This window comes from Notechis scutatus, chromosome 16, assembly GCF_049901735.1.
Source record: "Notechis scutatus isolate UNSWTSFEM ecotype Mainland chromosome 16, rNotScu1.2, whole genome shotgun sequence".
NCBI classification, from domain to species: domain Eukaryota; kingdom Metazoa; phylum Chordata; class Lepidosauria; order Squamata; family Elapidae; genus Notechis; species Notechis scutatus.
In genome coordinates this window covers 1,228,782-1,249,331 of record NC_142024.1, presented here as the reverse complement: position 1 = coordinate 1,249,331, position 20,550 = coordinate 1,228,782, and the positions used below count along the sequence as shown (strand labels likewise).

Sequence of the window (20,550 nt, the reverse complement as noted above, 5' to 3'; positions counted from 1 at the left end):
GCTTCTTCACCCAGTGGCCAGTTTTCCTCCTCCTCCTCCTCCTCCGACCTCGAAGGCTTCTCTTATTCTCACGTTCCTTCAAAAATGTTCCTCAGCGACAGATGTTGAGACTTTGGGGGGAAATGCAGAGAAGAGCAACTGAGACGATTAAAGGCCTGGAGGCTAAAACTTAGGAAGAACTGGTTTCGGGATTTGGGTTTGGCTAGTCTGGAGGAAATAAGGACTTGGGGTGACATGATAGCAGCCTTCCAGTATTTGAGGGGCTGCCCCAAAGAAGAGGAAGGGGTCCACTTATTCTCCAAAGCCCCTGAAGGCAAGATGAGAAATAATGGGTGGGAACTCATCAAGGAAAAAAACAACCTGGAATTAAGGAGGAATTTCATGACAGGGAGAACAATAAACCAGTAGAACAACTTGCCACCAGAAATGGTGGGTTGCTCCATCACTGGAGGTTTTGAAGAAGAGACTGGACAGCCATTTGTCTGAAATGGCATAGAGTCTCCTGCTTGAGCAGTGGGTTAGACTAGAAGACCTCCAAGGGCCCTTCCAGCTCTATTCTGATTGACTGATGATACGAACATCTCTTGCCGTTGTAAGGAACATGTTCAGCTTCAGGGCTGTTCCCCTGCACCACTCTTACTCTGATGCAAGGCTGCAACCCCTGGTACCAAACAGGCACACCCAAAAAAGAAAGATAGATTCCCTCTTAGCAGCTCTTTCCTTACTACACACACAAGGGTATAGTTGGAAGGCACCTTGGAGGTCCATCTAGTCCAACCCCTTAGTCCTATCCCACTGCTGTTTAGGATAAACCCCTCTCCCCACCTTGCAAACCAAACCAAACCACCATCTGAAGATGCAAACTAACCTGGAGCAGCGGAGAAATAGTAATTCTGCTGGGATTGTAGAGTTGGTTCAAGCCAAATCAGGGGGGAAAGTATAAATACCCCCCCCCCCCCAAAAAAACACCCCTGCTATGCTGAATCCTGATTTTCGGAGAAAATAAGTTGTTGTAGCAGCTCTGCAGAAGTTCAGCTTGGAGGTTCAAGAGTCCGCCAATCTTTCCTCTGCCTCAGTAGAGATCGATCGATCGATCTATCTGAAACAGCTGGGATAATCAAATCTTCTTCTTAATAATAATAATAAGTCAGAAAAAGGAAAGGAGAGAAGCTGTCAGGGTTGCACATAAACTTCAGTCTGGACTAGTCAACCAGGAGTAAAGACTTTGCTCTGAGCCAGCCCTGGAGTCATCTAAGTATATATTGGGAATTCCAGGAGAACAAGTCTGAACGCGGGAAAACGCCAGCCAATCCCATCTGACGAACCTCCTCTGGGCAATTGTTTTTCCGTCCTACGCTGGAGGAAAAATGAACAAGAAGGGGGGGGGGGAAAGGCCCATGGATGGGACCCAGACTATAAAACAAGATGATGGGGTCGCAGGTGGGGAGGCTGGAAGGGGACAGGTAGAGTTCGCCTTAACAGCGGCAACGGAGCTCAAGGTTTCCGGGGGTTAAGGGAGGCATTGGCTAAGGGAGCTTTTCGCCCCCTTGTACGCACTTTCTGACCATTGCCGTTAAGAGAATCATGGCAGGCGATAAGTCAGTCACCCGGTTGTTAAGAGAAACCGATTCCCTCCGTCATGAGAAGGTTGCTAAAAGGGGATCGTGTGACCTGGGGGGATAAACACACAGCAACGGTCATAAGTATGAATTTTGATCTGGGGACGCTACCAAAGTCCCTTCCAGCTCTATTCTGATTAACTGATCGATTGAAATGTTCTAGGGTCTCCTGCTTGAGCAAGGGGTTGGACTAGACGACCTCCAGGGTCCCTTCCAGCTCTATTCCGATTGATTGATTGGTGTCCTGCTTGAGCAGGGGGTTGGACTAGAAGACCTCCGAGGCCCCTTCCAACTCTGTTATTCTGTTTCTTACAAACATTCTTGGCAGCGTGTGCTGTTGCATCACACTTTCTGGTGTGGATTTTTATTTTATAGCTGTGAGAGTTGGCTGCCCCTAACAAAACCTACCTGGATATTGCTGCTCATAAAGGGAAAAAAAAAATCCCAACCCAACAAACATCTAACATACAAAGTGAGTCATTTGGCGGTACATTAGCATCAGGGAGAACACAAGTTCTAGTCTTCTGTTAGGCGTGAAGCAGTTATAGGTATCCTTGGGTCAAAACACCTCCAGCCTGGCCCATCTCATAACATAGTTTGTTGTGGGAAAATAAGTGGGAGTTTGTGGTTGCAGAAACCAAACAAACGCAGGGTGTGAATAAAAGCACAACACACCTTTAAGCCTGCTTCCAAATTGTATTGTTTATCAGGAGTTCCCACCCTTTGTCTTAAATGGTAAAGGTCTTCTGCTTGAGCTGGACTAGAAGACCTCTAAGGTCCCTTCCAACTCTTGTCGTTCTGATTTATTCTGCAAAGCACCAGAAGGCAAAACAAGAAGCAACGAAGGGAAACTAATCCAGGAAAGATCCAACCTAGAATTAAAGAGGCGTTTTTTTCCCCGCAAAGAAATAAGTTTCTTTGACTGCAAGTGATAAAATTCAGGAATCGAGTTGCAGAATACATTATCCGGACTTGCACGGGAGGAGAAGGGAGCAGGAATAGCTGCCATCCTTAAAAAATAAAATGTGGCACGTTTTGCAGGAATTGTAAAAAAAAAAGCAACTTTCTTTTAATTTCTTCTAATTTCTGTCAGCAATTGTAAAAATGCTTCCTTGAACAAACCCATCAAATTATAGAAGAATCCTCTAGGTGGAAATATTATAATGCAAATTCTGCATTATAGGTTAGAGGTTGTAGACCATTTCAGACAAGTGACTGTCCAATCTCTTCTTTAAAACCTCCAATGTTGTAGCACCCACAACTTCTGGTGGCCAGCAGTTCCACTGTCTAATTGTTCTCACTGTTAGCAAGTTTCTCCTTAGTTCCAGGTTGGTTCTCTCCTGGATGAGTTTCTATCCTTCGCTTCTTGTCTTGCCTTCTGGGGCTTTGCAGAATAAGTTGACCCCCCTTTTCTTTGGGGCAGCCCCTCAAATACCGGAAGGCTGCTGTCCTGTCGTCCCCCCCCCCCGGTCCTTCTTTTCTCCAGACTAGCCAAACCCAATTCCTGCAACGGGTCTTCAGATGTTTTAGCCTCCAGGCCTTCAATCATCCCAGTTACTCTTCTCTGCCCCTTTCCCCAAAGCCTCATCGTCCTTTTTGTAACGTGGGACCAAAACTGGATGTGGCCTTCCAGGTGTGGCCTTACTAAAGGTTTCGTTGTAATCTCTTTGTGTCTGATATTCGATCTCTCGTGTGAATGGGATACTTGGGGAAGCACGCGTGACTGCCAGTGTAGGTTCCAATGAAAGCTTTTCCCTTCACCGGTGCGGTTTTCTCTGTGACTTAGCTACTCCTCACTTGCCCGCTTCCAAAGCAGCCTCCTGCTTTGCACATCGGACTGTGTAGAAACGCCGTGATGCAACCTGCATAATAGAGAGTTACACCTTAGCCAGGGAAACCTGACGCTCGGACCTCAGAAGTTTCTGTTTGTGCTCCTCAGCTTCCCTGGACTCCATCCTACATAGATTGGCATCACATTCAAACGCATTGGCTCCTCCTACGCTAAGAGTGAAGCGTTGCAACAACACTTAACAACAAGTGAGAGTATTGCAACACAACAGATTTATAAACAGAAGTCAATCTCTTCTTTTAGAGTATTTGGCTGAGTACTGAACCATTTTTTTCTTCAATTGAGCCAGAATAGAGCTTGGAAGGGGCCTTGGAAGTCTTCTAGTCCAGCCCCTTGCCCAAGCCGGAGACCCTAGACCGCTTTAGACAGGTGGCTGTCCAAAAATAAAAAACCTCCAGTGATGAAGCTCCCACGACTTCTGGTGGCCACTGGTTAATTGTTTTCATTGTCAGGGAGTTTCTCCTTCGTTCCAGGTTGCTTCTCTCCTTGCTTAGTTTCCATCCATTGTTTCTGGTCCTGCCTTCTGGTGCGTTGGAGAATAAGTTCGCCCCCTCTTCCGGAAGGCCAATTTTTCGGCCTCCCGAGGCTGCAGAGGCTTCCCTTGAGCATCTGGGAGGCCGAAAAAGGCCTCAAGCGGGCTGAAAATCAGCTGGGAGGCGCATGCATGCGCAGTGCAGGTAAGTTTGGTCATAGGTTCGCCATTATGGACTTAGGCACTTCTTCCATATATAACCTTTGACAGCTGTAGTTCAAAAAGTACCCACCGGAGGGCACCCTTTGCTTCCCCAGCACTATGAATGGTCTTAATAGTCCCTTTCAGCCTGCTCTGCCCAAAAGAGCCACTGGAGGGCGTCCTTTGCTTCCCCAGCACTATGAATGGTCTTAATAATAATGGCCATCTCGTGGCCATTTTGCGTCATTGCAGGTGGAGGAAAGAAATTGCACAGCAATAACAGCCTGCCACCTGGTGGAGGTTTTTCGTTATGGCAGGCACAGGGAAGGAATCGCGAAAGTTAATAGAAATAAAAATAATCACGTTACAAATGTGGCGAAATCCGACGAGGGATCTTACTCTGAGTCCCCCATCACTCTAAGGGGGAAACGGGGTGAAAATAGACCTCAAATTACGTGAAAACCGCGGTTTTCAAAGTCTATGGGAAATTGCATTGACAATAACAGCCCGCCATCTCGTGGCCATTTTCCGTCATTGCAGGCGCAGGGAGGAATCGCAACAGTTAATAGAAATATGAATAATCATTGACTGGCCACGCCCACCATGCCACATGACCACCAGGCCGCGCCCACCCCATCACATGGCCGCCAAGCCACGCCCACCCGGGCATGTGACCACGTCATTGCAGGTGGAGGAAAGAACTTAATAATAATAGCCCGCCGTCTCGTGGCCATTTTGCGTCATTGCAGGTGGAGGAAAGAACTTAATAATAATAGCCCGCCGTCTCGTGGCCATTTTGCGTCATTGCAGGTGGAGGAAAGAACTTAATAATAATAGCCCGCCGTCTCGTGGCCATTTTGCGTCATTGCAGGTGGAGGAAAGAACTTAATAATAATAGGCCGCCGTCTCGTGGCCATTTTGCGCATGGCAGGTGGAGGAAAGAACTTAATAATAATAGCCTGCCATCTCGTGGCCATTTTGCGTCATTGCAGATGGAGGAAAGAACTTAATAATAATAGCCTGCCGTCTCGTGGCCATTTTGCGCATGGCAGGTGGAGGAAAGAACTTAATAATAATAGCCCGCCGTCTCGTGGCCATTTTGCGCATGGCAGGTGGAGGAAAGAAATAATAATAGCCCCCATCTCGTGGCCATTTTGCGCATGGCAGGAGGAGGAAAGAACTTAATAATAATAGCCCGCCGTCTCGTGGCCATTTTGCGCATGGCAGGTGGAGGAAAGAAATAATAATAGCCCCCATCTCGTGGCCATTTTGCGCATGGCAGGAGGAGGAAAGAACTTAATAATAATAGCCTGCCGTCTCGTGGCCATTTTGCGCATGGCAGGTGGAGGAAAGAAATAATAATAGCCCCCCCCATCTCGTGGCCATTTTGCGCATGGCAGGAGGAGGAAAGAACTTAATAATAATAGCCCGCCGTCTCGTGGCCATTTTACGTCATTGCAGGTGGAGATAAGAAATTGCACAGCAATAACAGCCTGCCACCTGGTGGAGGTTTTTCGTTATGGCAGGCGCAGAGAAGGAATCGCGAAAGTTAATTTAAATAAAAATAATCAGGTTACAAATGTGGCGAAATCCGACGAGGGATCTTACTCTGAGTCCCCCATCACTCTAGGGGGGGGAAACGGGGTGAAAATAGACCTCAAATTACATGAAAACCGCGGTTTTCTAAGTCTATGGGAAATTGCATTGACAATAATAGCCCGCCATCTCGTGGCCATTTTGCGTCATTGCAGGCGCAGGGGAGGAATCGCAACAGTTAATAGAAATATGAATAATCATTGACTGGCCACGCCCACCATGCCACATGACCACCAGGCCGCGCCCACCCCGTCACATGGCCGCCAAGCCACGCCCACCCGGGCACGTGACCACGTCATTGCAGGTGGAGGAAAGAACTTAATAATAATAGCCCGCCGTCTCGTGGCCATTTTGCGTCATTGCAGGTGGAGGAAAGAACTTAATAATAATAGCCCGCCGTCTCGTGGCCATTTTGCGCATGGCAGGTGGAGGAAAGAAATAATAATAGCCCCCCCATCTCGTGGCCATTTTGCGCATGGCAGGAGGAGGAAAGAACTTAATAATAATAGCCCGCCGTCTCGTGGCCACTTTGCGTCATTGCAGGTGGAGGAAAGAACTTAATAATAATAGCCCGCCGTCTCGTGGCCATTATCCGTCATTGCAGGTGGAGGAAAGAACTTAATAATAATAGCCCGCCGTCTCGTGGCCATTTTGCGCATGGCAGGTGGAGGAAAGAAATAATAATAGCCCCCCCATCTCGTGGCCATTTTGCGCATGGCAGGTGGAGGAAAGAACTTAATAATAATAGCCCGCCGTCTCGTGGCCATTTTGCGTCATTGCAGGTGGAGGAAAGAACTTAATAATAATAGCCCGCCGTCTCGTGGCCATTTTACGTCATTGCAGGTGGAGATAAGAAATTGCACAGCAATAACAGCCTGCCACCTGGTGGAGGTTTTTCGTTATGGCAGGCGCAGAGAAGGAATCGCGAAAGTTAATTTAAATAAAAATAATCAGGTTACAAATGTGGCGAAATCCGACGAGGGATCTTACTCTGAGTCCCCCATCACTCTAGGGGGGGGGAAACGGGGTGAAAATAGACCTCAAATTACATGAAAACCGCGGTTTTCTAAGTCTATGGGAAATTGCATTGACAATAGTAGCCCGCCATCTCGTGGCCATTTTGCGTCATTGCAGGCGCAGGGAAGGAATCGCAACAGTTAATAGAAATATGAATAATCATTGACTGGCCACGCCCACCATGCCACATGACCACCAGGCCGCGCCCACCCCATCACATGGCCGCCAAGCCACGCCCACCCGGGCATGTGACCACGTCATTGCAGGTGGAGGAAAGAACTTAATAATAATAGCCCGCCGTCTCGTGGCCATTTTGCGTCATTGCAGGTGGAGGAAAGAACTTAATAATAATAGCCCGCCGTCTCGTGGCCATTTTGCGTCATTGCAGGTGGAGGAAAGAACTTAATAATAATAGCCCGCCGTCTCGTGGCCATTTTGCGTCATTGCAGGTGGAGGAAAGAACTTAATAATAATAGGCCGCCGTCTCGTGGCCATTTTGCGCATGGCAGGTGGAGGAAAGAACTTAATAATAATAGCCCGCCATCTCGTGGCCATTTTGCGTCATTGCAGATGGAGGAAAGAACTTAATAATAATAGCCTGCCGTCTCGTGGCCATTTTGCGCATGGCAGGTGGAGGAAAGAACTTAATAATAATAGCCTGCCGTCTCGTGGCCATTTTGCGCATGGCAGGTGGAGGAAAGAAATAATAATAGCCCCCCATCTCGTGGCCATTTTGCGCATGGCAGGAGGAGGAAAGAACTTAATAATAATAGCTCGCCGTCTCGTGGCCATTTTGCGCATGGCAGGTGGAGGAAAGAAATAATAATAGCCCCTCCATCTCGTGGCCATTTTGCGCATGGCAGGAGGAGGAAAGAACTTAATAATAATAGCCTGCCGTCTCGTGGCCATTTTGCGCATGGCAGGTGGAGGAAAGAAATAATAATAGCCCCCCCATCTCGTGGCCATTTTGCGCATGGCAGGAGGAGGAAAGAACTTAATAATAATAGCCCGCCGTCTCGTGGCCATTTTACGTCATTGCAGGTGGAGATAAGAAATTGCACAGCAATAACAGCCTGCCACCTGGTGGAGGTTTTTCGTTATGGCAGGCGCAGAGAAGGAATCGCGAAAGTTAATTTAAATAAAAATAATCAGGTTACAAATGTGGCGAAATCCGACGAGGGATCTTACTCTGAGTCCCCATCACTCTAGGGGGGAAACGGGGTGAAAATAGACCTCAAATTACATGAAAACCGCGGTTTTCTAAGTCTATGGGAAATTGCATTGACAATAATAGCCCGCCATCTCGTGGCCATTTTGCGTCATTGCAGGCGCAGGGAGGAATCGCAACAGTTAATAGAAATATGAATAATCATTGACTGGCCACGCCCACCATGCCACATGACCACCAGGCCGCGCCCACCCCGTCACATGGCCGCCAAGCCACGCCCACCCGGGCACGTGACCACGTCATTGCAGGTGGAGGAAAGAACTTAATAATAATAGCCCGCCGTCTCGTGGCCATTTTGCGTCATTGCAGGTGGAGGAAAGAACTTAATAATAATAGCCCGCCGTCTCGTGGCCATTTTGCGCATGGCAGGTGGAGGAAAGAAATAATAATAGCCCCCATCTCGTGGCCATTTTGCGCATGGCAGGAGGAGGAAAGAACTTAATAATAATAGCCCGCCGTCTCGTGGCCACTTTGCGTCATTGCAGGTGGAGGAAAGAACTTAATAATAATAGCCCGCCGTCTCGTGGCCATTATCCGTCATTGCAGGTGGAGGAAAGAACTTAATAATAATAGCCCGCCGTCTCGTGGCCATTTTGCGCATGGCAGGTGGAGGAAAGAAATAATAATAGCCCCCCCATCTCGTGGCCATTTTGCGCATGGCAGGTGGAGGAAAGAACTTAATAATAATAGCCCGCCGTCTCGTGGCCATTTTGCGTCATTGCAGGTGGAGGAAAGAACTTAATAATAATAGCCCGCCGTCTCGTGGCCATTTTACGTCATTGCAGGTGGAGATAAGAAATTGCACAGCAATAACAGCCTGCCACCTGGTGGAGGTTTTTCGTTATGGCAGGCGCAGGGAAGGAATCGCGAAAGTTAATTTAAATAAAAATAATCAGGTTACAAATGTGGCGAAATCCGACGAGGGATCTTACTCTGAGTCCCCCATCACTCTAGGGGGGGAAACGGGGTGAAAATAGACCTCAAATTACATGAAAACCGCGGTTTTCTAAGTCTATGGGAAATTGCATTGACAATAATAGCCCGCCATCTCGTGGCCATTTTGCGTCATGGCAGGCGCAGGGGAGGAATCGCAATAGTTAATAGAAATATGAATAATCATTGACTGGCCACGCCCACCCTGCCACATGGCCACCAGGCCGCGCCCACCCCGTCACATGGCCTTCAAGCCACGCCCACCCGGGCACGTGACCACCAGGCCGCGCCCACCCCGTGAGATGGCCGCCAAGCCAAGCCCACCAAGCCACGTGACCCCCCCCTGCAGCCACGTGCGCCTTGCGCAGGCGTGCCCGGCCTTCGGCGCAGCTGCTGGGCGGTGGCGGTTGGAGAGGCGCGTGCGCGGCTTGTGGGCGGCCTCTCGCTGCCTTCCGCGACGGCCACGAGGTCGGTGGAACTCGGGAAGCGCCTGGAGGGTTTTCCAGGCCCGGTTCCGGTAAGGGAGGCCTCCTCCGTCCCGTCCCCTCCCTCTGTTGGCCAACGGGAGCCGCTTCGGAGTGGCGCCCGGGGAGGCAATGGCGCTGGCTCGCCTGCCTCGTTTGTGGGGGGGGAGAGGGGGGGGCTGCACAGGTGAGGGGCTGGGGGGGGTTTGCAGGTGGAGGGTGAGGGGGACCAGGGGCCCTGGGTGGGTGTGTGGGTGTGTGTGTTGCGTCCTTTCTTCTTGCAGGCCTTGTCCAAGGGATGGGGGGTTGTGGGGGTTTTTTTTGTGTGCAGTTTATGGGTCATTTATGGGCCTGTTGGAAAGTTGATTTAAATGTATTGTGTGCGTGAAAAGCTTTGCAAACTTGGAAATGGGCTGTTTTATGAGCAGTCCTTATGGAAACATGGCCTGGGAAGGGAGTGTATCTATTTTAAAGTAGAAGTTAATGTCATATAGCAAGTCCTTGACTTATGACCACAGTTGAGCCCGAAAGTATCTGTTGCTTAAGCGAGAGACGCATATAAAGTTAATTTTGTCCCATTTTACAACCTTCCTTGCCACATATGTTAAGTGAATCACTGCAGTTTGTTAGTTTGTCAAGTGAATCTGGCTTCCTTGTCTGAAGGCCACCAAAGGGGATGATGTAACCCTGGGGACTCTGCAACTGTCATAAATACGAGTCGGTTGCCGAGCATCTGAATTCTGGTCAGTTTGGAGAGGAGCCCAATTCCCCCCTTATTTCTAGGATGTGAGTTTTGGAAGCCTTTATAGAGTTGTTGTGTCCCCCCCCCCACAAATAAAATGGGAAAGGGAAATAAAAATTTTCTTCTCCATCATCCTCCATCCCCATTGTAAACACCCAGGTGCTTTGGTTTATTTATTGCTTTACTTATTATTAAACTTGTATCCTGCCCATCTCCCCATTTCCACCTCGCCCCCTCCTGCGCCCTGCAGACGATCCTTTAATTAGCACAGATGATTAATTAGCACCCAGCTGCCTTTTTGTGCCCCCTCCTCTCCCCGTTGAGGTTGGATTGACACCCCCGTTTTTCTTCCTTCCTTCCTTCTCCAGGAGGCAAGAGGGCCGTGCCCCAACGGAGTCACCGCCATCAGAAACCGCTGCCTCGGGCAGAGTTGCAACAGCTGGCAAGAGGAGAAGAGGACGTGGTGGAAGACTTGGATTTTTCCGATGGAGACTGATGGATGGACAGATTTTTTGGGGGGTTAACTGGACAGCTGTTGCCACTTGTGGAGGGCTGAGGAAGGGGCTGCATTGTTCCAGCTGGTCCTGAGGGCACTGGAGGGAAATTCCAGGAAATTTTGTCCTCCAGCAGGGGAGCCTAAAAAGACCATGATGGCTGGAAAAAAAAACCTGCCTCTTTAGAATAATAATAATGGGGGTTCTTAAAACCATCTCAAAATAAAACCTACTTTAAAAATTAAAAAGCCAGGCCAGCCTTCCATGCTGCCCCTTCCTCTTCTGGAGGCCAATCCCACCCACCCAGCGCTGGAGACGGAGAGATGGAAGACCAACGTGCCACCACATTTTGTGGCTTGGCTCTTTTCCTGCAAGTGACCTTATTTAAAACTCTTGGGACCAAACAACAGCAGGAAGAGTTGGACTGGCAGCACAATGCATGCTTTGAATCCCCCACTCCCCCCAATTCCTCTTATTTTTATCTCTGTATGGGAAGGGATCGTGTGTGTCGGTTGTCGGCTTGTAAAAACAGCCTCTTGTGCATTTCTTTCGGAGGCCTGGATCGCTCTGCACCGAAACCGCAGCGGGCAAAACGGCCAGATCCCGATGGAGAAACGTTCTTCCCTGCGGCTTTTACTGCATTGTGACCCACGCACGCCTTTCTTCGCCGCCTGTGTGGTGCCCACCAGGAACTGAGATCCCCCAACACACACACACTTGTTGCTTGAGGTCACCAGACAGATCAGGTCTAGAATAAGGAGTTAGCAAGTCTTATGGTTGGTCGTGAGTGGATAAGGAGATAGCAAGTCTTATTGTTGGTTGTGAGTGGATAAGGAGATAGCAAGTCTTATTGTTGGTTGTGAGTGGATAAGGAGATAGCAAGTCTTATTGTTGGTTGTGAGTGGATAAGGAGATAGCAAGTCTTATTGTTGGTTGTGAGTGGATAAGGAGTTAGCAAGTCTTATTGTTGGTCGTGAGTGGATAAGGAGATAGCAAGTCTTATTGTTGGTCGTGAGTGGATAAGGAGATAGCAAGTCTTATTGTTGGTTGTGAGTGGATAAGGAGTTAGCAAGTCTTATTGTTGGTCGTGAGTGGATAAGGAGTTAGCAAGTCTTATTGTTGGTCGTGAGTGGATAAGGAGATAGCAAGTCTTATTGTTGGTTGTGAGTGGATCCCCAGCGTAGCCAGGATCTCTCTGTAATTTGCAAGTTAGGTGAAGGGAGTCTTAAGTCTTCAGCTTGGCTAAAGAACCATGTTTGATGGTTTGTGGAGATACACTTGAGGCAGTAAATGGTAAATTGAAGCGGTAAGTTTAATTTAAGTGGTAAGTTTTAAGCTGTGGCTGGTAGGGTCAAGGAATCATGGCTGTTGTCAGCCTTTAGGACCAGGAGTGTTTATCTGGTAGGATCGTGTAGAGCAAGTTCAGATGTTTGGACAGAGTTGAGGTGTTGGAAGAACTTAGATCAGCGTTTTTCAAACTTGAAGGTGTGTGGACTGCAAATCCCAGAATTCCCCAGCCAATCGGTTTGGGGAATCCTGGGTGTTGAAATCCACACATCTTGCTAAGGGTGGGAAACCCTGATCTAAGAGGGTCATCTATACCTCCCCCCAAGTAGGTCTGGACTTGCTTTCAGAAAGCCAATTGGCCTTTAGAAGGGTGTGGACTTCAACTCTCAGAATTATGGGAATTGGAGTCCTCCAGAGTGGAAGGCACTAGATGGTTCCCACTCAACTCCCATTTAAAACAGTTAAGAGTTTGGGGAGCTGTAGTCCATCCATTGAAAGGTGCAACTTTCAAAGGGAGGGATTTTAGCTCCCAGAATCCTTAGCAATGGTGGCTAGAGAAGCTTAAGATGTCCCCTTTCTCCCCAAGACACCAGATGGCTGCAATTCAGTTCCCAGCGTTCTCCATCCCGTGGATTGGAGACTTCTGGAAACTGAAGTTCACCATTCTTTGGAGACCAGAGAGCTCCATGCCTTCACTTGGTGGTGGCCCCCAATTCTTCTCAGTTCTGTGTTCAGAAATCTGGGACTTGGGACAAGTGCCAGGCCCTGCAGGTGTCGGGTCTCCAATTCTTCTGGCTTCTGTGTTGAGTTCTTCACACAGAGGGCAGAATCCTATCTCCATAGGATGCCCTAGAGCAGAGGTCCCCAACCTTGGCCACTTGAAGACTTGTGGACTTCAACTCCCAGAATTCCTCAGCCAGCAAAGCTTGGCTCAGAATTCCTGAGCTAACATGAATTCTGGGAGTTGAAGTCCACAAGTCTTAAAGCTGTCAAGTTTGAAGACTCTTGATCTATCTCTATCACCTATCAATCATCTATAATATCCTCTATATTATAGAGGATATTATAGATGATTTATAGGTGATAGAGATAGATCAAGAGTTTTCGAACTTGGCAAGTTTAAGACTTGTGGACTTCAACCCCCAGAATTCCTGAGCTAACACAACTGGAGGAGGAATTCTGGGAGTTGAAGTCCACAAGTCTTAAAGCTGTCAAGTTTGAAGACCCCCATTTTAGGTCTCCAGTGGTTCTTGGCCTTGGCAAACTTAGGTGGGTGGACTCTAGTTAGCTCTAGTTAGAAGTCTGCACAACTTGTCCAAGTTGAAAACTTTTTATGTGTAAGGTCTTGTGCTTCATTGGGTGTCATGCATGCTCCCTCCCCCAAACTCCCCAGCACCTAGGCAGGTGAGCCAGAAAATCCAGGTGTGTCTTGAGTCAAGTCTGCAGTTCCTTCCCTTGTTCTAAGCAGGTGTGCACAATTTATTCCAAATCTTGGAGTTAATTTCAAATAATACACATTTGTGCATGCCTGCTTATAGCAATGGGTGCACAGAGAAAATCTCTCTGCATGGTGGGTCACCCTCAGGAGGGGGGAGAAAGGCCAGGAGCCAGCCATGGCATCAGGGAGGCTGGCAGGGAGGCCCTAGGAAGGTCTGGGGCATCCAAGCAGCCCTGGGCACCCCCAGAGCCTCTCTTGCCAGCTTCCCTTGTGCCACGGTTGAAGCTGAGGGTTGGTGGGGACTGGGGGAGGCCGAGAGATGGGGCTGGGGTGCAGGTGGGCTGGGCAGAGAGCGGCTGCCCAATGTCCTTGGCTCTCAGGGTGGCAGTTTGGCCACTCCAAGCCAAGGGACACTGGGCAACCGTTCTCTGGCCCATCACACCCACCCATGTCCCATGGGCCTCCCTCAGCCCCCATCAATGCCTTTGGCTTCAATCCTGGCCTAAAAGGGGCCTGGGGGTAGGGGGCCTGGGAAGAGGGGGACACATAACCCCCTCTTCCCAGGACCTCCCTCCCCTGGGCCCCTTTAAGCCAGGACTGAAGCCAAAGGCAGTGGGGGGATAGGGGGCAGGGGGGGGGGGGGTGGGAGGGGGGGATAGGGGGGGGTGGGGTGGGCGTGGGGAGGGGGCAGGTGGGTGGGCTGGGTATCAGAGGGGGTGTATTGCTTGTTTTTTTGAACTTTAATAAAGTTTGTCTCTTCTGCCATCCTGGGTGTGTTTCTTTCCCCCCTACACCCCCCTCCCAACCCTCCCCCATTTCCCTCCCTCCTTTGGCCCCTCCCATCTATGACCCCAAGGGGGGCCAGGGAGGGGCAGACCCTGGGTGCCCCCCCCCAGGTCTACTGGGCTGAGAGGCCCCTCCCCATCTTCCCAGGGCTTTCCTCTTCTCCTCCCCCCCAGGAGGGCTGCTGGAGGAGGTGGGCTAGGCAGGCCCTGGAAGGACGCCAGAGGCAGGCTGGGGAGGGGCTCCTTGCCCTCCTCCTCTCCTCTTCCCAGCCCCCTTGGTGCCATGCTGGCAGAGACTCAGCAGGGAAAGGGAGGCCCAGAGAGGGGGGGGGGGATTGGCAGGCTCTCCCTGGCTTTTCAAGGGAGGCCTTTGCCCCTGGCCTGCCAATGTCCCCACCCTCCAGCCCAGGACCTCCCATTCCCCCCATTGCCTGGCACCAGGGGAGCTGGGAAGGGAAGAGGAGGGGCGTTGCCAAGGAGCCCCTCCCCAGCCAGCCTCTAGCATCCTCCCAAGTGCCTTCCTCTCCCCACCTCCACTCAGCCCCCAGCAGCCCTCCTGGGACAGAGGGGGAGGAGGAAGAGGTGATGGCCCTGGGAAGATGGCAGGGGCCACCCCAACCCTGCAGACCTGGAAGGGGGGCACCCAGGGCCTGCCCCTCCCTACCTCGGTCCCCCCCTTGAGGCCAAAGATGGGGGGGGCCAAGAGGAGGGAGGGAAATGCAGGCGCTGGGAAGATGGGGGCTGCAGGCAGGCCAGCTCTTGGGGGGCTCTTGCCAACCCACTCTGGCTAAGGCCTGCCTGCCCCCCCCATCTTCCCAGCACCTGTGCCCTCTACTTACCTGTTCTCACCTGTCCTCGTTGTCCTCCTTGCCATCTGGTGGTTCCCACAACTGGTCGCACTTTTATTTCATACTTACCCCTTTGCTGGCTGATGAGGCCAGGATTTCATCTAATAAGCTGGGCTGTTTACCCACCAATACTTTAATGTCTCCCCACCCACCCAAAAAAGGAATTGTAAGTTCTGAAGGAGGCACCCCGACACCCCTACCTGTTTTACAAAGGGAGTGAATTCTCTTTGGTTTTTTATTTCAACTGCTTTGCTGGAAAGCCTTCAAGTGGATGGGAAGCTTTTAACAAGAAGCTAGGATACCAACTGAGCTATCTTGGATTAATGCACCGGGGAGGGAAGAAACACAGACACAGCAGGGGTGTCTTCAAAATTTGGCCCCTGCATTCTTTCCCCCACCCCAAATTGGGCAAACACACAAACACACACAGACACACATTGGTTGAAAGCTGGCAAGGGCTCCATGTTGGTTGCCTGGGTGTGGAAATGTGCAATTCTGTATCCTCACCCAGGCTGCCCTGCCTTAAAAGAAAACACTGCATCCTTTGGGCACAAAAGCCAATTAAAACGGAGCATATCTGTGTTTTGTATGCACACACACACACACCCACAGGAGAAATAGGTCAGGGTTGAACTGTGGGGTCTTTGGTGCCCTCCAAAGTTGGGTTTTCTCACAAACATTTCATCACCCAGCTTGGTAACGTCATCAGTGCCCTGATCATCCCATCCTCACTGCACTGATGATGTTACCTAATTGGGTAATGAGACGTCTGCAAGAAAACCAAGCTCAGAGAGCACCAAGGACCCCCCCCCCACACACACAGAAAGACTTCCAGAAGGGAAGCAATGGGTTACCCCCATTCCCCCAAGCACAATATCCTTCCTGCTTCCTTCCTGCCTCCTTCCCAACAATTCCCAGGCAGCCAAACCCGCGGCTGATGGGCCTCCCTGCAGCCTCTAAGCTGCAATAGCACTTAAAAAGACTTAATGCCGCTTCACAGGGCTTTTACGGCCGTCTGTAAGTGATTTACACAGTCAGCAAAGCATTGCACCCCCAAACAATCCGGGTCCTCGTTTTACCAACCTCGGAAGGACGGGAGTCCTGAGTCAACCAAATGCCCAGAAAGGCCAGGATGGAAACAAACGAGCGAGCAAACCAACCAACGATGCCCATCAGAGAGAGAAACCACAGGAAGTCAAAGGAGAGGAAAAAAGGGAAGAAGATAGCCCCACACAGACAGGCTGTGCTGTACCATCCAAATAAAAATAATAAAAATTTAAAAAAGGACATGGAGTTTGGACACTGGATCACTTTGTCGGTCTCAAAAGCTGCTAGCGATGCATAGACCTCCCCCCACAAGAAAAGAACACTGCACCTGTTCCAGCCAGGGAGGTGTCCCCCCCCACACAAAAAAGGAAGAGGGAGGGGGGGTCCTTGCCCCTCCATGGCCGGTTTGCAGAGCTGTTTCTCCTTCTCCAAGTGTGTCTTCCTAATAAATAACTTTTAAAACCCCATCCCGCCGAGTCTTTATTTCCTCCCCCCAATACGAATATTTTAGCAGATTTCCACAGGCCTCTTCGGGGAGGGAACTTCCTTCTTCAGTGAGATGTCCGACGGCGGAGAATCCAGGCGTTACGAAGGGGGCTTGGGGGCATCGCCCAGGGCCTCCAAGAGAGAGAGGTCCCATTTTCCTGCTTGGGGGAGACCCGGCTGGGGAGAAGCTTCCCTCCGTAGGAGGACGAGGCCACGCTTCCGGTGGAGGGTTGAGTGAAGCTCCACGGGAGGAAGGTTGCACTGGGGAAGCCGCCAGGAAACTGGGCATACGCAACACCCGGCCCACCTCTTGGCTACCTGGAGGAAAAACAGCAAGGAAAGCAAATGAAGCACCTGGGGGGATTTGAGCACAGGGCCGAGAGCCGGGGATTTGGGAAACCGAGAGCCGAACCAAGCGGAGGGTGCAAACCATTTCAAAAAGAAAAGCTGAAATGCAACCTTTCTTCCAGAGCAGAGAGGAGTTAACAGCCCTGGTACTAAGGATGAGCCCACGTGGTATGTGCCACGGGCTTTAAAGCCTTACGCGTGGCCCCTGCAGGACGGGAAGCTTGATGGGAAGAAGAGGGAGGAGCAAACCTTAAGGGACTCAACCTCCAAGTGGAGAATGAAGGAAGGTATCGATAGGACATCGATAGAACTGAAGAAGCTTCTTGGATGGGAAGCGAAACGTTTTCAAAGAAAACCCAGGAAAGTTCAGTTCTCCCTTGGAAAAGCAACTTTGGGATATCGACAAGAATATTTGTAGCTCAGAGGTCCTTGGGGCTCTCCAAGCTGGGTGGTTTCCTTGTAGACGTTTCAAAACCAAACTAAGTAACATCATCAGTGTTGGAAGGAAATGGGGTTTGTGGAGAGGAGGAGGAGGGGGGAGGAGGAGGAGGGGAGGGGAAGGAGGAGGAGAGGAGGAGGACTGTGGAGTTCTTGGTGCCTTCTTGGGTCTTATACCTGAACAGGTGAAGGGGCCCTGGGAACTGCCACCCTTCAACGCTTGTAGGTGAAGGGGGGGCTTCCAGGTCACCTCGTACTGCCTGCACCTCGAATGGTGCATTTTTCTGGCCCTCTAAATGGTTGCAAACCACACACAGAGCAATAAACATTGTTTACCAATGCAAAAAGAAAACAAAACCCTTACTCTTCGGCCCACCCAATTCCCTCCCCATCATATGCATTTGTTTTATTATGTTAAACGGATCAGGGCAGCATTATTACTTTCCCCCCAAGCCTGGGCTCTTTACCAGGGATCTCATAAAAAGGTTCTTTGGGCCATGGTTCCCTGGGGAACGATTTCTGCTGGAAATAACCCCGATTCAGAGAAAGGAGGGAGAACTGAGAGATCTACAGGATCTAAAACAGGCCGAGAAGGGAATCTCTATCTGGTTTTGTTGAGGGGGGAAGAAATTTGGAATCCAGAGCATTTAAAAAGAGAAATAGGACAAAAACAACCAGGAAGCCCTTTTTTTTGGCATGCAGAGATTGGCTCAAGGCACCTGCACGGGTGGGTTTTAACAGCACACAAGGAGAAATTGGGATTGTGGGGCAAAGGACAAAGGCCTTTGAAGATTTGGGGGGTGGCACCCCCAGAAATCCAGTCTTAAGACACACAGGGAGGCCCTTCCAAGGTTTAAACCCAGACCAGACCAGACTACACCCCACCCCACCCTACCCCAAGAATAAGAATAGAACAGAATAAACTAGAATATAGGAATAAGAATAGAATAGAGCACAAGAGAATAAGGGCCCTTAATGCACTTGCCATGAAAAACTTCCATTTCTTGCCTTTCTTCGATGACCCAAGGACGTCAATCACGGTTTTCCTCCCTTGTGTGTTTCCACCCCCCATTTCTAGTATTTTTTATTTCCCTCCACCACCACCCCTTTTTTTTAAAGGCTGCCCTGTGCATGCAAGCTGTTCACTTACCTCTGCTTGGCCCCGAAGCCCTGGAAGAATATTAATTCAGTAGCGGGTTCTGGCCCAGTTCATTGCAGCTTTGCACCCCGCCCAAAAAAATAAAATGGCAATTTCGACTTGATAGTCGCACCTGCAAAAGGAAAAAGAAAAGAAACTCGTGCCCAGGGGCGGCAGAAGCGGCTCTGGCTCGAGCAAAAGAAGTATCGCTTTGCAAATGTGGAGCCTCGCCTCTAAAAATGCTTTTCTCCCCCTTTTTTGGCCCTAAAAGTGGATTGTTAGCGAAGCCAGGCAATCTCCCAGCTGCTGCCCTTCCCCCTAATAGGACTTTTTTCGACGCTCTAGGCTGCTGGAGAGAAAGGCCCCTTGCAAGGAGGTGTCTATCCGATTGCCTGCCCCGCTCCAACACACTTTTAGCTGGACCGTTTTCAAACCTGATGTTTCTCTCTCGCGTGATGATGGTTTCCCTTCCCTTCCTCCCCGGGCCCGGCAATTGGATAGTTTCCCTGCCCCAACCGGTTGTCCCTTGAAGGCAGTCAGCCGGCCGCCTCAATTCGCTTCTATTGGAAAAGATAGGGCGATTGCAAGGGGGCCTAAAGGGGAGAGCCTTGATTGTAACCCGCCTTTTAAAGGGGACAGCCGGAGATTTTGTCGAAGGGACTCGGGGAAAATATCTTACTCTGCGTCCCCCATCACTCTAGGGGGAAAACGGGGTGAAAATAGACCTCAGATTACGTGAAAACCGCGGTTTTCAAAGTCTATGGGAAATTGCATTGACAATAATAGTCCGCCATCTCGTGGCCATTTTGCGTCATTGCAGGAGAAGAAAAAAACTTAATAATAATAGCCCCCCATCTCGTGGCTATTTTCCGTCATTGCAGGTGGAGGAAAGAACTTAATAATAATAGTCCGCCATCTCGTGGCCATTTGGCGTCATTGCAGGTGGAGGAAAGAAATTGCACATTAACAATAATAGCCCGCCATCTCGTGGCCATTTTGCGTCATGGCAGGTGGAGGACAGAAATTGCACAGCAATAACAGCCTGCCACCTGGTGGAGATTTTTCGTTATGGCAGGCGCAGGGAAAGAATCGCAAAAGTTAATATAAATAAAATAATCAGGTTACAGATCTGGCGAAATCCGACGAGGGATCTTACTCCGAGACCTCAAATTACGTGAAAACCGCGGTTTTCAAAGTCTATGGGAACTTGCATTAACAATAATAGCTCGCCATCTCGTGGCCATTTTGCCAATAAGCAAATTACAGGATACAGTTACATACATAAGCAGTTCCTAAATTAACCATTTAGATGGCAGATTTTTAAAGGTGTTTGTGTATTATACATACCTTGGGGTGGCAGACCATTCCCAATGTTTGAATCTGCAGTTCCCAAATTCATCACTGGAGGGCAGGTTTTTCAGTGTGCACAATATATATGCTGCATTACTAAAATTAGCCACTGGAGGGCAGACTTTTCTCACCTATCTAACCTATCATTTTTATTATGTATATCTATCTATCTATCTATCTATCTATCTATCTATCTATCTATCTATCTATCTATCTATCTATCTATCTATCTATCTATCTGCGCAATACCATCAGGCATCATCACAAAATCTCCAGAACCGTAAAGCCTACAAACTTGAAATTTGACATGTGTGTTCCTCTTGGCTTCTAGGGAGTCACTAAGAAAGGATTTTTCAAAATGATCATCAGAGCATTTAGAGTATTTCCTATATTATTATTATTATTAACACGCTCTGATGCTAAGGAGTTCTACTCCCCTCCCCACCTGAAAAGAAATCTCTTCCAAAGGCAAAACACAAGCAGAGGAGTTTCAGTTTTAATTTCACAGCACCAAGCAACTTTAGGACAGAATAGTTGAGCTAAGCCAAGCCCAGGCTCCTTGCTGTTTCCTTCTTGCTCACACAGCATATACTCTTTCAGTTTCCAAACTGCCCTCAACTCATTCTCACGCACTGACAGGACACTGGCCAGGTGAATACCCATGGATGCTGGGAGGCAGAGGCAGATTTTTTTTATCCTTATTTTCCTCCCCAAAAACAAAGCCCCACCACATAGTTGCGTAGCGAAGCACGGGCATCAAGCTAGTATAT

At 49.6% G+C, this 20,550-nt stretch overlaps 2 long non-coding RNA genes across 3 annotated transcripts; one reads left to right on the top strand and one right to left on the bottom strand.

Moving 5' to 3' along the window:
• Positions 1-9,240: 9,240 nt before the first annotated feature.
• On the top strand, positions 9,241-13,493 carry LOC113431295 (uncharacterized). 2 transcript variants are annotated; one of them, XR_015745529.1, is made up of 3 exons: positions 9,241-9,426; positions 10,490-11,402; positions 11,556-13,493. It is a non-coding gene; the product is annotated as an uncharacterized LOC113431295 (long non-coding RNA). The 2 variants fall into 2 exon arrangements; XR_015745528.1 differs by having other exon boundaries at positions 9,241-9,432.
• Positions 13,494-15,195: 1,702 nt separating this feature from the next.
• Positions 15,196-18,858, bottom strand: LOC148129366 (uncharacterized). The gene is made up of 2 exons (XR_015745533.1): positions 18,443-18,858; positions 15,196-16,824 (listed from the first exon to the last, which is right to left on the bottom strand). It is a non-coding gene; the product is annotated as an uncharacterized LOC148129366 (long non-coding RNA).
• Positions 18,859-20,550: the final 1,692 nt, after the last annotated feature.